Consider the following 12,014-nt stretch of genomic DNA (forward strand, 5'->3'; position numbering starts at 1 on the left):
TTTGCGCTTGTGCAATCTAAATATTGTAGCCTGCTATGAATACCTTGACTGAACTTTGAAATTAAAGCAGTGAAATCAAATGATGCTGGCGTTTGAATTTCAACGACACTCGGGCTCATTTCGGAAAAGGAAGGGACCCTGCTTGGCAATGCAATTGGGACAATGAGCAACAAAGGTTCATGCTAAGTTGCTGTAATTTTGTGATGCAGCAATTTTAAAAGTTTGAAAAGCTGAGGTCTGCCATACAGTTCTAAAACTTTACGTGCTTCCAGTCTTCCTTGTTGGCTGATTGAAGATTTGAAGCCGTCGATCGCGCAGGTGGCGACAGTCACTCATTGTCAGCTGTCGCTGTTGCAGAAGCTGGATGTTGGCGCGCCCTCTTCTCGACACGGTCACCAGACGAAACGGGCTCTTGATGTGCGCCAGCTAATGCTTCCTGTCCGCGACACCATGTCAGAAACTATCATCGCAAGTCGAGCGCAATTACATGCTGCCAAACCCCGAAAGCGCGGCAACTCGCGGGAGCTTCACACAACACACCTTCTCCACTGCACCACCCCAGCCAGACTCCCTCTGCCCTGCCCGCGCTCCACGCGGCAGAGTTAACACTACGAAAGATCCTAAACACTTTGGTTCTCCACACGACCTATCGATGTATTCGTTCGATAACATAGTTTTCCCTAGTCCAGACCCAGCGCATAAATACAAATAATATTAACAAAACAAACCAATTATACATCGACATAAATGCATATATATTCAAATAGTAAAACAATTACAATATACAAAGACACAGAAATGTTATATCTTCAGGTAACAAAATAAGGAAAAGAATTTGCAGTGCAATAGATGGAAACAGGAGGATATGCATTTCCGGCGTTACACGTGCCCCACATTGTCTGAGGATGTTCGTGTAACCTAAACAGACTCAGAAAATGTCCCAAAAAGGAAAAAAAAACCAGCCGAAATGCATATGCTCAAAACGTCAAGAAAATTTTAGCATTAGGCTGATTAACCATAAACCAATTTTTAGACCATAATAATTGAGTGGAGACACTCCTAATCTTATTCCACTCTGTCATCTTACACAAAGGAAAACAGGTTGACAACATACAAAAATTCATAGAAAACATAGAAAATGGATTAGCTATCCAAAAAATCAAAATTCCTAACAGTATCAAGAAATGGAATACAATTTACAAAATTAATCAGAGTACATGGTCATAAAAAACAGGTACATCAAAATATGCAAATTAATAATTAATTACATACAAGTTTTATATAACCTTTTCATTATTAATACTCTCGCCATGAGAGTCCACTTAACGCTAAACAAGAAAATAATATACAGTAGATCGTCAAAAACATAAATATTGACCGGAGAATTCTTTCACATAGGCTGTCCGGGAAGAAAAACAACTCCGCCTTCCGTACCCGCAAGTGCAAAGAATGCCGACAGCCGCACAAGAGACGACAGCGGCTCCGCCTCGCCAGTATTGTTGCGCCCGCCTGTGCGGCACGCTTGATCTCACTCGCCTGTGTAACGGCATTTCCAGAACGTCCGTTTCACTGAATTCTTTTGGAAAAACTCACTCCCGAGTAATCTCAAGGAGTCCATTAACACTATCACAGCGGATAACTCGACACTGTCCATCATCACACGCATGTACTAGCCTGAAACTTAAAACAGCGTCTAAGTACATCGGCAGTAACTAGTAAATCACACATTCATGAAATCTTACAGCTGGTTACAAAATCATATTTACATTCCTTAATCTACTGTGACTCAGCTGAAAAATTAAACTAGCAGCTTGGATTTTTCAGTTGATTTATAATGACCATTTAGTAAAAATTAATTACTTATTAATTACAACTTCTTTAATGTCCTCATGGTCAGGCAAAAGCATGGCAATCTAGCAAATCGTTTAAATCTTACACTCTATATTTACATACTGTACAAATTACCCATTCTGTGGTATTAATCAATCCTGGGTTTGTACAATTTCAAGTGTACAATGTTCGGTATACCTAATAGTTTTCCAGAGCTTGAATACTCTAAGCAATAAGCATTTGTGTGAGGTATACCAATGACTTCATATGGTCCATAATAAACAAACTTAAATTTAGAGATTTCATTGTCTATTTCGCTCGATTTCTCATGAGCTTTTACAAGTACTAAGTCTCCGATTGCAAACTTAGCAAAACGCGCTTCAGCGTCATGACGACGTATGTGAGCATCGGCTTTTAGCTTAATTATTTCTCGCAAACAATAATTTTTCACACCAATACTAATGTCAATCCGTGGAGGGAATTTGATTATCTTTTGCATAAGTTCCGATTTGTCTGAAAATACACTCTTATTCCTCATTATTACTTCATCCAGGTCTCGTCTTTGTTCGTGTGTTACGTTTGACACACTGTCTACAATACTTTCCAATTCACTTGCTACACTATTCTCAATGCCGAGATTCCTCACGTTACAGTAGTTCGAATTCATACCTACTTCAATGGCATCCGGCCATTTAACAATGTGTATAGGCTGGTATTGCCTAAGCACCCTGTCTCCTGCCTCGTCAAAACTAACTACTACTGTTTCATCTTGTGACGTACATGTCAAAGTTTTGCTTTCGCAATTAATCACTGCACGGCACTTTAATAGTCAATCTAACCCGATAATTACTTCCGTAGTTAAGTCTGGCACGACGACAAACTCTTGTTCAAATCATGCCCACATATCTCGAAGTTGACAAAAATCTGTTTTGTGACCGGTTTCCTGGACTTCCCAGTAGCACCGATAATTTTCACTCCTGTTATTGGCATAACTACGATACCAGGTCTGTCTTTCAGTAACTCAAATATTTTCCCAGATACAGCACTCAATTTTGCACCGGTGTCAATGGACACGTTTAGTTGTAGGTCGTTCATATTAACAGACACTACTATCTGTCTACACTTGTCCTCGACTGCTTGTTTGCTTTCCCACAGTAAATCCTCGTCTATATCCAGGTCATTCCAGAAAAAACCATCCGGCTTTGATCCTAAATCCGGCTTATCTGACGGCCTTTTCAGCCTCTGTTCACATACAATTTTAAGTTCAACACGTTTGTCCTGAGGCTTAGTCTGTAGCTTCGCCTCAAATACCGAAACGTTTTCCTGTAACTCGTCAACTAGTGAGTGTTGCTTTGCTATCAGTTCACTAATTGTCACCTTCGTTTATTCCTCTTTGGTCAGATAGATCTCATCTGCCAATCTACCTGGAGGAACGTGCCCAGTAGTATCTGTAATTACTTCCTCTAGATCTGCGCAACCCACACTGCTATCGTCTGACCGTGTAATGTCAGCTCTAACCTCATACACGCTGTAATCTATGTGCTTTTCTACCAATCGTGTCCGGCTATCACTAAAATTTTCGTAATCTTTCTCCTTAGTACTCTCGCAATGTTTAAACTGGAGGTTCGCGTCGGATGGGTCGGCTACTTCTACCACTACAACTTGCGGTAAGGTCTGCCGGTTAGGGCCAGAACTTTCCGTTACTACTTCAACATCTAACTCCTGCGGGGCGAAACACGACGAATCTTGCTCGTGCTCCCCATTAACATCAACTGTTTCTGGTAAAGTCTGCCGGTTAGGGCCAGAACTTTCTATCATTTCACAAACAATATCTTCCTGCGGGACGAGACGTGGAAAATCCTGCACGTGCTCCCCATAAACACTTCTCCCATACAGGCCCCTATAATCTCTTAGCTCATCGTACAAGCGACCGAACTGCCTTAAGCCGACCTCACCCCTCTCTGCATCCCCTCGCTCGATGACGGACGTTTTATCCGACATCTGATCTGCTCTCAATACTTGCGAATCATTCTTAAACTCAATCTCCAGTTCCGCTGTGGGTATTACAGCTGCCACTTTATAATCGATTTCCGGAACACTACTTAAATTGTTCTCACTGACAGTGAATGTATTTTCTACTGCCGTGTCTACAGCTGATCTACTACTCGTGGGCGCACTCCTTTCTCCTAACACTGGCACGCTCTCCCACCGTTGATTATTCCATACGGAATTTTCATAACGATGACACCTGGGTTTTCTCTTGTTATTGGGCCTCCAAAATTTCTCCACGCCCGGTGGGCCCCTCACCGGCGCGGCTAATGGTTTCCCTGTTCCGTCTCAGCAGATACGCTCCCCGGATGCTGCTGAGGCGGCTTATCGCACCCTCTGGCGTTATTACTATCCTGTGAAGCCCGTATCACGTTAATATGATACTGGTTTCCGTCATTCCTGTTATTATTTGCATCGTACCGATTGTTATTACAGTCCAAACCATTATTGTTATTGCTGCCATGGTTGCGGTATGCTTTATTCCCATAGTTATTGTTGTTGTGGTTGCTGTGGTACCCATTGTTGTTACCACGGCCTCTACCACTATCGCGATTATTGCGCCAATTGTCCTCGTCCTCAACTCTTTCCAGGAAATCATTGATTGTCCTGTAATTGCTTCCTACGTAGCGTTTTGTATCATCTGGAGGCTTCTTGTAGAATTCCCAGACTATTTCGGATTCCGTGCGGCGATCACGCAAATATTCCAACTTGCGGATCCAGCCCTCACAAAACTACTTCATCGAGCCGCGCGAATTCGCATCGAAAGGCCTCGATACTACAAATTCGCGCCAGACACTTTGCTGTTTTTGCTCTGACCAGTATTCAGCCTGAAACAAATTTTTAAACTCGTCAAAAGTCAGGTTGGTAATGTTGAGGTTTAAGCCCCAACGCTTGGCATCACCAGCCAACACATCAATAACCGCATTAATTTTTCTCTCATTAGTCCATGATCTGGGTAAAACTCTTTCACAATTGTTAATGAAATCCGTCGTGTGTATACCGCCTTTTTTCAAAGGGTCGATCAGCTCCTCTTTCGTCAACAATTCCGAACTATGTGCACAGATTGGCACATAGCTCTGTTTTTCGTCAAGTTTCTTTCCTAATTCCGACACTCTCGTAATTACTTGGCATGTGGTTGTCGCAAGCGTTTCTACTTTCCTTTTTTTCTCTTCACAGGTATTAGCCTGCTTCGTCACTTTGGTATCTACTCCGGATACTAAAGCCTTTAAAGTTTCCACCTTCTTTTGATCCTCCTTTTTCACTAATTGAATTTGTTCCGTCACCTTATTCTCGATGATCGGAGCAACTGCTTCTCCTACACTTTTCTCGATTCTGCTAATTTCGGAATAAAAACGAGTATTTATGCTCGCAATTTCCGCCTGAACGCCTATCATTTCCTGTTTAAGATTACCGATTTCGGTATTAATCACAACAATATCTTCTTTGATTTTATCAACTTTTGTGTTAACAACTCCAACATTGTTGTTAACAACATTAATAGTTTTGTTCTGATTATCTAGTCTTCGTTCAATTTTTTCAGACTGAGCTTCTTGCTTGGCAGCCTGAGCTTCTTGCTTGGCAGCCTGAGCTTCTAGCTTGGCAGACAGAGCTTTAATTTCTGCCGATTGACTCTTGATTTCGTTAATCAAAACATTCAATAAATCAGTTAAATTCCCGGAAACTACCGGTTTTACTTCCGTAGCGGCTTCCTCTTTAATTGTCCCCCCGTATTCGTCATCAAGGGATTCAGATTTGATTTTCACTTCCGATTCCGAAACATTTTCTAAAGTTTGGAATTCCATTTCTGCTCTTTGTTGCCTTTCGGCGGACGCTGTCTTTCATGCTAGCCGCATGCCCCTGAACAATGGGTACCGTGGTGCGCGTTTCCCACTGTTCGACCGATTGTTCCGTATCCAAGTCTACCAAATTTTGATAATTGTTGCCTTCACTCATTTTATTAATTTTCAATATAAATCCCAAATCCCAAATCTAATTAGGATTCCTCACACTAATATTCTTGCTGACGTATCGACCATTTCGTAACCAGTACTTTGTTACGAAATTTGCACAATACAAAATTCGTGTCCAGAACAACCTCAAATCCTGTCACCAGGTCGCCACGTGTAACCTCCCCATCACTTATCGACCTTAACGACAGTGAAAAATTAAACAGCGTGTACCTAATGGAAATTTGGGGAAAAGCAATCGTCACCGAATTTAATTTGTCGGTAAAGAGGGAGGAAAGCGTTACATCTAAATGAAAGGAAAAATGCAAATGAAACTGGTGGAAATTAATTTTGAAAAGGGGTAAAGTTAATAAAGAAAGTAAATGTGCGGCCGTTACGTTAACAATTAACTAGCGGTAATTAGATATTTGAGATTTGGGGGAAATTACGGTCGCCAGTTCTAAGGACAATTACTATAGTAACTGAAAAAAGGAAGGTTATCACGCATATAATTAGCACTAGAAGCGTGGCAACTGAAGGTTGACACGTGTAGTGTGAAAACTGAAAGTTTGTCAGAAGTAATAAATTTCGCTACACTCTGACTTAATTTAGCAAAAGAATTAATAAAACCGGAAAATCGAAAGTTAATTTAGTGACTGAAGTTAATAGTGAGCTATCTTTCTGAAGCACATCGAAATTCAGTAAAATACGGTTAGTCTTGGACTACCTCAACAATCATTTCAAAAGCTACTTGAATCTACGCATTTTAGAAATAAGAGATTTAACTTTGAACTTGAATTAAATGATTCTGAACAATTAACAATAGTAAAATTTAGTACGTACCAAGTTAAGCTGCAGTCACAGGTAACTAAAATACGGTAACAAAACTCACGCTCTTAATTTGTGCTTGTGCAATCTAAATATTGTAGCCAGCTATGAATACCTTAACTGAACTTTGAAATTAAAGTAGTGAAATCGAATGATGCTGGCGTTTGAATTTCAACGACACTCGGGCTCATTTAGGAAAAGGAAGTGACCCTGCTTGGCAATGCAATTGGGACAATGAGCAACAAAGGTTCATGCTAAGTTGCTGTAATTTTGTGATGCAGCAATTTTAAAAGTTTGAAAAGCTGAGGTCTGCCATACAGTTATAAAACTTTACGTGCTTCCGGTCTTCGTTGTTGGCTGATTGAAGATTTGAAGCCGTCGATCGCGCAGGTGGCGACAGTCACTCATTGTCAGCTGTCGCTGTTGCAGAAGCTGGATGTTGGCGCGCCCTCTTCTCGACACGGTCACCAGACGAAACGGGCTCTTGATGTGCGCCAGCTAATGCTTCCCGTCCGCGACACCATGTCAGAAACTATCATCGCAAGTCGAGCGCAATTACATGCTGCCAAACCCCGAAAGCGCGGCAACTCGCGGGAGCTTCACACAACACACCTTCTCCACTGCACCACCCCAGCCAGACTCCCTCTGCCCTGCCCGCGCTCCACGCGGCAGAGTTAACACTACGAAAGATCCTAAACACTTTGGTTCTCCACACGACCTATCGATGTATTCGTTCGATAACATAGTTTTCCCTAGTCCAGACCCAGCGCATAAATACAAATAATATTAACAAAACAAACCAATTATACATCGACATAAATGCATATATATTCAAATAGTAAAACAATTACAATATACAAAGACACAGAAATGTTATACCTTCAGGTAACAAAATAAGGAAAAGAATTTGCAGTGCAATAGATGGAAACAGGAGGATATGCATTTCCGGCGTTACACGTGCCCCACATTGTCTGAGGATGTTCGTGTAACCTAAACAGACTCAGAAAATGTCCCAAAAAGGAAAAAAAAACCAGCCGAAATGCATATGCTCAAAACGTCAAGAAAATTTTAGCATTAGGCTGATTAACCATAAACCAATTTTTAGACCATAATAATTGAGTGGAGACACTCCTAATCTTATTCCACTCTGTCATCTTACACAAAGGAAAACAGGTTGACAACATACAAAAATTCATAGAAAACATAGAAAATGGATTAGCTATCCAAAAAATCAAAATTCCTAACAGTATCAAGAAATGGAATACAATTTACAAAATTAATCAGAGTACATGGTCATAAAAAACAGGTACATCAAAATATGCAAATTAATAATTAATTACATACAAGTTTTATATAACCTTTTCATTATTAATACTCTCGCCATGAGAGTCCACTTAACGCTAAACAAGAAAATAATATACAGTAGATCGTCAAAAACATAAATATTGACCGGAGAATTCTTTCACATAGGCTGTCCGGGAAGAAAAACAACTCCGCCTTCCGTACTCGCAAGTGCAAAGAATGCCGACAGCCGCACAAGAGACGACAGCGGCTCCGCCTCGCCAGTATTGTTGCGCCCGCCTGTACGGCACGCTTGATCTCACTCGCCTGTGTAACGGCATTTCCAGAACGTCCGTTTCACTGAATTCTTTTGGAAAAACTCACTCCCGAGTAATCTCAAGGAGTCCATTAACACTATCACAGCGGATAACTCGACACTGTCCATCATCACACGCATGTACTAGCCTGAAACTTAAAACAGCGTCTAAGTACATCGACAGTAACTAGTAAATAACACATTCATGAAATCTTACAGCTAGTTACAAAATCATATTTACATTCCTTAATCCACTGTGACTCAGCTGAAAAATTAAACTAGCAGCTTGGATTTTTCAATTGATTTATAATGACTCTCTCTTAAATCATTTAGTAAAAATTAATTACTTTTTAATTACAACTTCTTTAATGTCCTCTTGGTCAGGCAAAAGCATGGCAATCTAGCAAATCGTTTAAATCTTACACTCTATATTTACATACTGTACAAATTACCCATTCTGTGGTATTAATCAATCCTAGGTTTGTACAATTTCAAGTGTACAATGTTCGGTATACCTAATAGTTTTCCAGAGCTTGAATACTCTAAGCAATAAGCATTTGTGTGAGGTATACCAATGACTTCATATGGTCCATAATAAACAAACTTAAATTTAGAGATTTCATTGTCTATTTCGCTCGATTTCTCATGAGCTTTTACAAGTACTAAGTCTCCGATTGCAAACTTAGCAAAACGCGCTTTAGCGTCATGACGACGTATGTGAGCATCGGCTTTTAGCTTAATTATTTCTCGCAAACAATAATTTTTCACACCAATACTAATGTCAATCCGTGGAGGGAATTTGATTATCTTTTGCATAAGTTCCGGTTTGTCTGAAAATACACTCTTATTCCTCATTATTACTTCATCCAGGGCTCGTCTTTGTTCGTGTGTTACGTTTGACACACTGTCTACAATACTTTCCAATTCACTTTCTACACTATTCTCAATGCCGAGATTCCTCACGTTACAGTAGTTCGAATTCATACCTACTTCAATGGCATCCGGCCATTTAACAATGTGTATAGGCTGGTATTGCCTAAGCACCCTGTCTCCTGCCTCGTCAAAACTAACTACTACTGTTTCATCTTGTGACGTACATGTCAAAGTTTTGCTTTCGCAATTAATCACTGCACGGCACTTTAATAGCCAATCTAACCCGATAATTACTTCCGTAGTTAAGTCTGGCACGACGACAAACTCTTGTTCAAATCATGCCCACATATCTCGAAGTTGACAAAAATCTGTTTTGTGACCGGTTTCCTGGACTTCCCAGTAGCACCGATAATTTTCACTCCTGTTATTGGCATAACTACGATACCAGGTCTGTCTTTCAGTAACTCAAATATTTTCCCAGATACAGCACTCAATTGTGCACTGGTGTCAATGGACACGTTTAGTTGTAGGTCGTTCATATTAACAGACACTACTATCTGTCTACACTTGTCCTCGACTGCTTGTTTGCTTTCCCACAGTAAATCCTCGTCTATATCCAGGTCATTCCAGAAAAAACCATCCGGCTTTGATCCTAAATCCGGCTTATCTGACGGCCTTTTCAGCCTCTGTTCGCATACAATTTTAAGTTCAACACGTTTGTCCTGAGGCTTAGTCTGTAGCTTCGCCTCCAATACCGAAACGTTTTCCTGTAACTCGTCAACTAGTGAGTGTTGCTTTGCTATCAGTTCACTAATTGTCACCTTCGTTTATTCCTCTTTGGTCAGATAGATCTCATCTGCCAATCTACCTGGAGGAACGTGCCCAGTAGTATCTGTAATTACTTCCTCTAGGTCTGCGCAACCCACACTGCTATCGTCTGACCGTGTAATGTCAGCTCTAACCTCATACACGCTGTAATCTATGTGCTTTTCTACCAATCGTGTCCGGCTATCACTAAAATTTTCGTAATCTTTCTCCTTAGTACTCTCGCAATGTTTAAACTGGAGGTTCACGTCGGATGGGTCGGCTACTTCTACCACTACAACTTTCGGTAAGGTCTGCCGGTTAGCGCCAGAACTTTCCGTTACTACTTCAACATCTAACTCCTGCGGGGCGAAACACGACGAATCTTGCTCGTGCTCCCCATTAACATCAACTGTTTCTGGTAAAGTCTGCCGGTTAGGGCCAGAACTTTCTATCATTTCACAAACAATATCTTCCTGCGGGACGAGACGTGGAAAATCCTGCACGCGCTCCCCATAAACACTTCTCCCATACAGGCCCCTATAATCTCTTAGCTCATCGTACAAGCGACCGAACTGCCTTAATCCGACCTCACCCCTCTCTGCATCCCCTCGCTCGATGACGGACGTTTTATCCGACATCTGATCTGCTCTCAATACTTGCGAATCATTCTTAAACTCAATCTCCAGTTCCGCTGTGGGTATTACAGCTGCCACTTTATAATCGATTTCCGGAACACTACTTAAATTGTTCTCACTGACAGTGAATGTATTTTCTACTGCCGTGTCTACAGCTGATCTACTACTCGTGGGCGCACTCCTTTCTCCTAACACTGGCACGCTCTCCCACCGTTGATTATTCCATACGGAATTTTCATAACGATGACACCTGGGTTTTCTCTTGTTATTGGGATCCAAAATTTCTCCACGCCCAGTGGGCCCCTCACCGGCGCGGCTAATGGTTTCCCTGTGCCGTCTCAGCAGATACGCTCCCCGGATGCTGCTGAGGCGGCTTATCGCACCCTCTGGCGTTATTACTATCCTGTGAAGCCCGTATCACGTTAGTATGATACTGGTTTCCGTCATTCCTGTTATTATTTGCATTGTACCGATTGTTATTACGGTCCGAACCATTATTGTTATTGCTGCCATGGTTGCGGTATGCATTATTCCCATAGTTATCGTTGTTGTTGTTGCTGTGGTACCCATTGTTGTTACCACGGCCTCTACCACAATCGCGATTATTGCGCCAATTGTCCTCGTCCTCAACTCTTTCCAGGAAATCATTGATTGTCCTGTAATTGCTTCCTATGTAGCGTTTTGTATCATCTGGAGGCTTCTTGTAGAATTCCCAGACTATTTCGGATTCCGTGCGGCGATCACGCAAATATTCCAACTTGCGGATCCAGCCCTCACAAAACTACTTCATCGAGCCGCGCGAATTCGCATCGAAAGGTCTCGATACTACAAATTCGCGCCAGACACTTTGCTGTTTTTGCTCTGACCAGTATTCAGCCTGAAACAAATTTTTAAACTCGTCAAAAGTCAGGTTGGTAATGTTGAGGTTTAAGCCCCAACGCTTGGCATCACCAGCCAACACATCAATAACCGCATTAATTTTTCTCTCATTAGTCCATGATCTGGGTAAAACTCTTTCACAATTGTTAATGAAATCCGTCGTGTGTATACCGCCTTTTTTCAAAGGGCCGATCAGCTCCTCTTTCGTCAACAATTCCGAACTATGTGCACAGATTGGCACATAGCTCTGTTTTTCGTCAAGTTTCTTTCCTAATTCCGACACTCTCGTAATTACTTGGCATGTGGTTGTCGCAAGCGTTTCTACTTTCCTTTTTTTCTCTTCACAGGTATTAGCCTGCTTCGTCACTTTGGTATCTACTCCGGATACTAAAGCCTTTAAAGTTTCCACCTTCTTTTGATCCTCCTTTTTCACTAATTGAATTTGTTCCGTCACCTTATTCTCGATGATCGGAGCAACTGCTTCTCCTACACTTTTCTCGATTCTGCTAATTTCGGAATAAAAACGAGTATTTATGCTCGCAATTTCCGCCTGAACGCCTATCATTTCCT

Source organism: Schistocerca piceifrons, chromosome 8, assembly GCF_021461385.2.
Source record: "Schistocerca piceifrons isolate TAMUIC-IGC-003096 chromosome 8, iqSchPice1.1, whole genome shotgun sequence".
NCBI classification, from domain to species: domain Eukaryota; kingdom Metazoa; phylum Arthropoda; class Insecta; order Orthoptera; family Acrididae; genus Schistocerca; species Schistocerca piceifrons.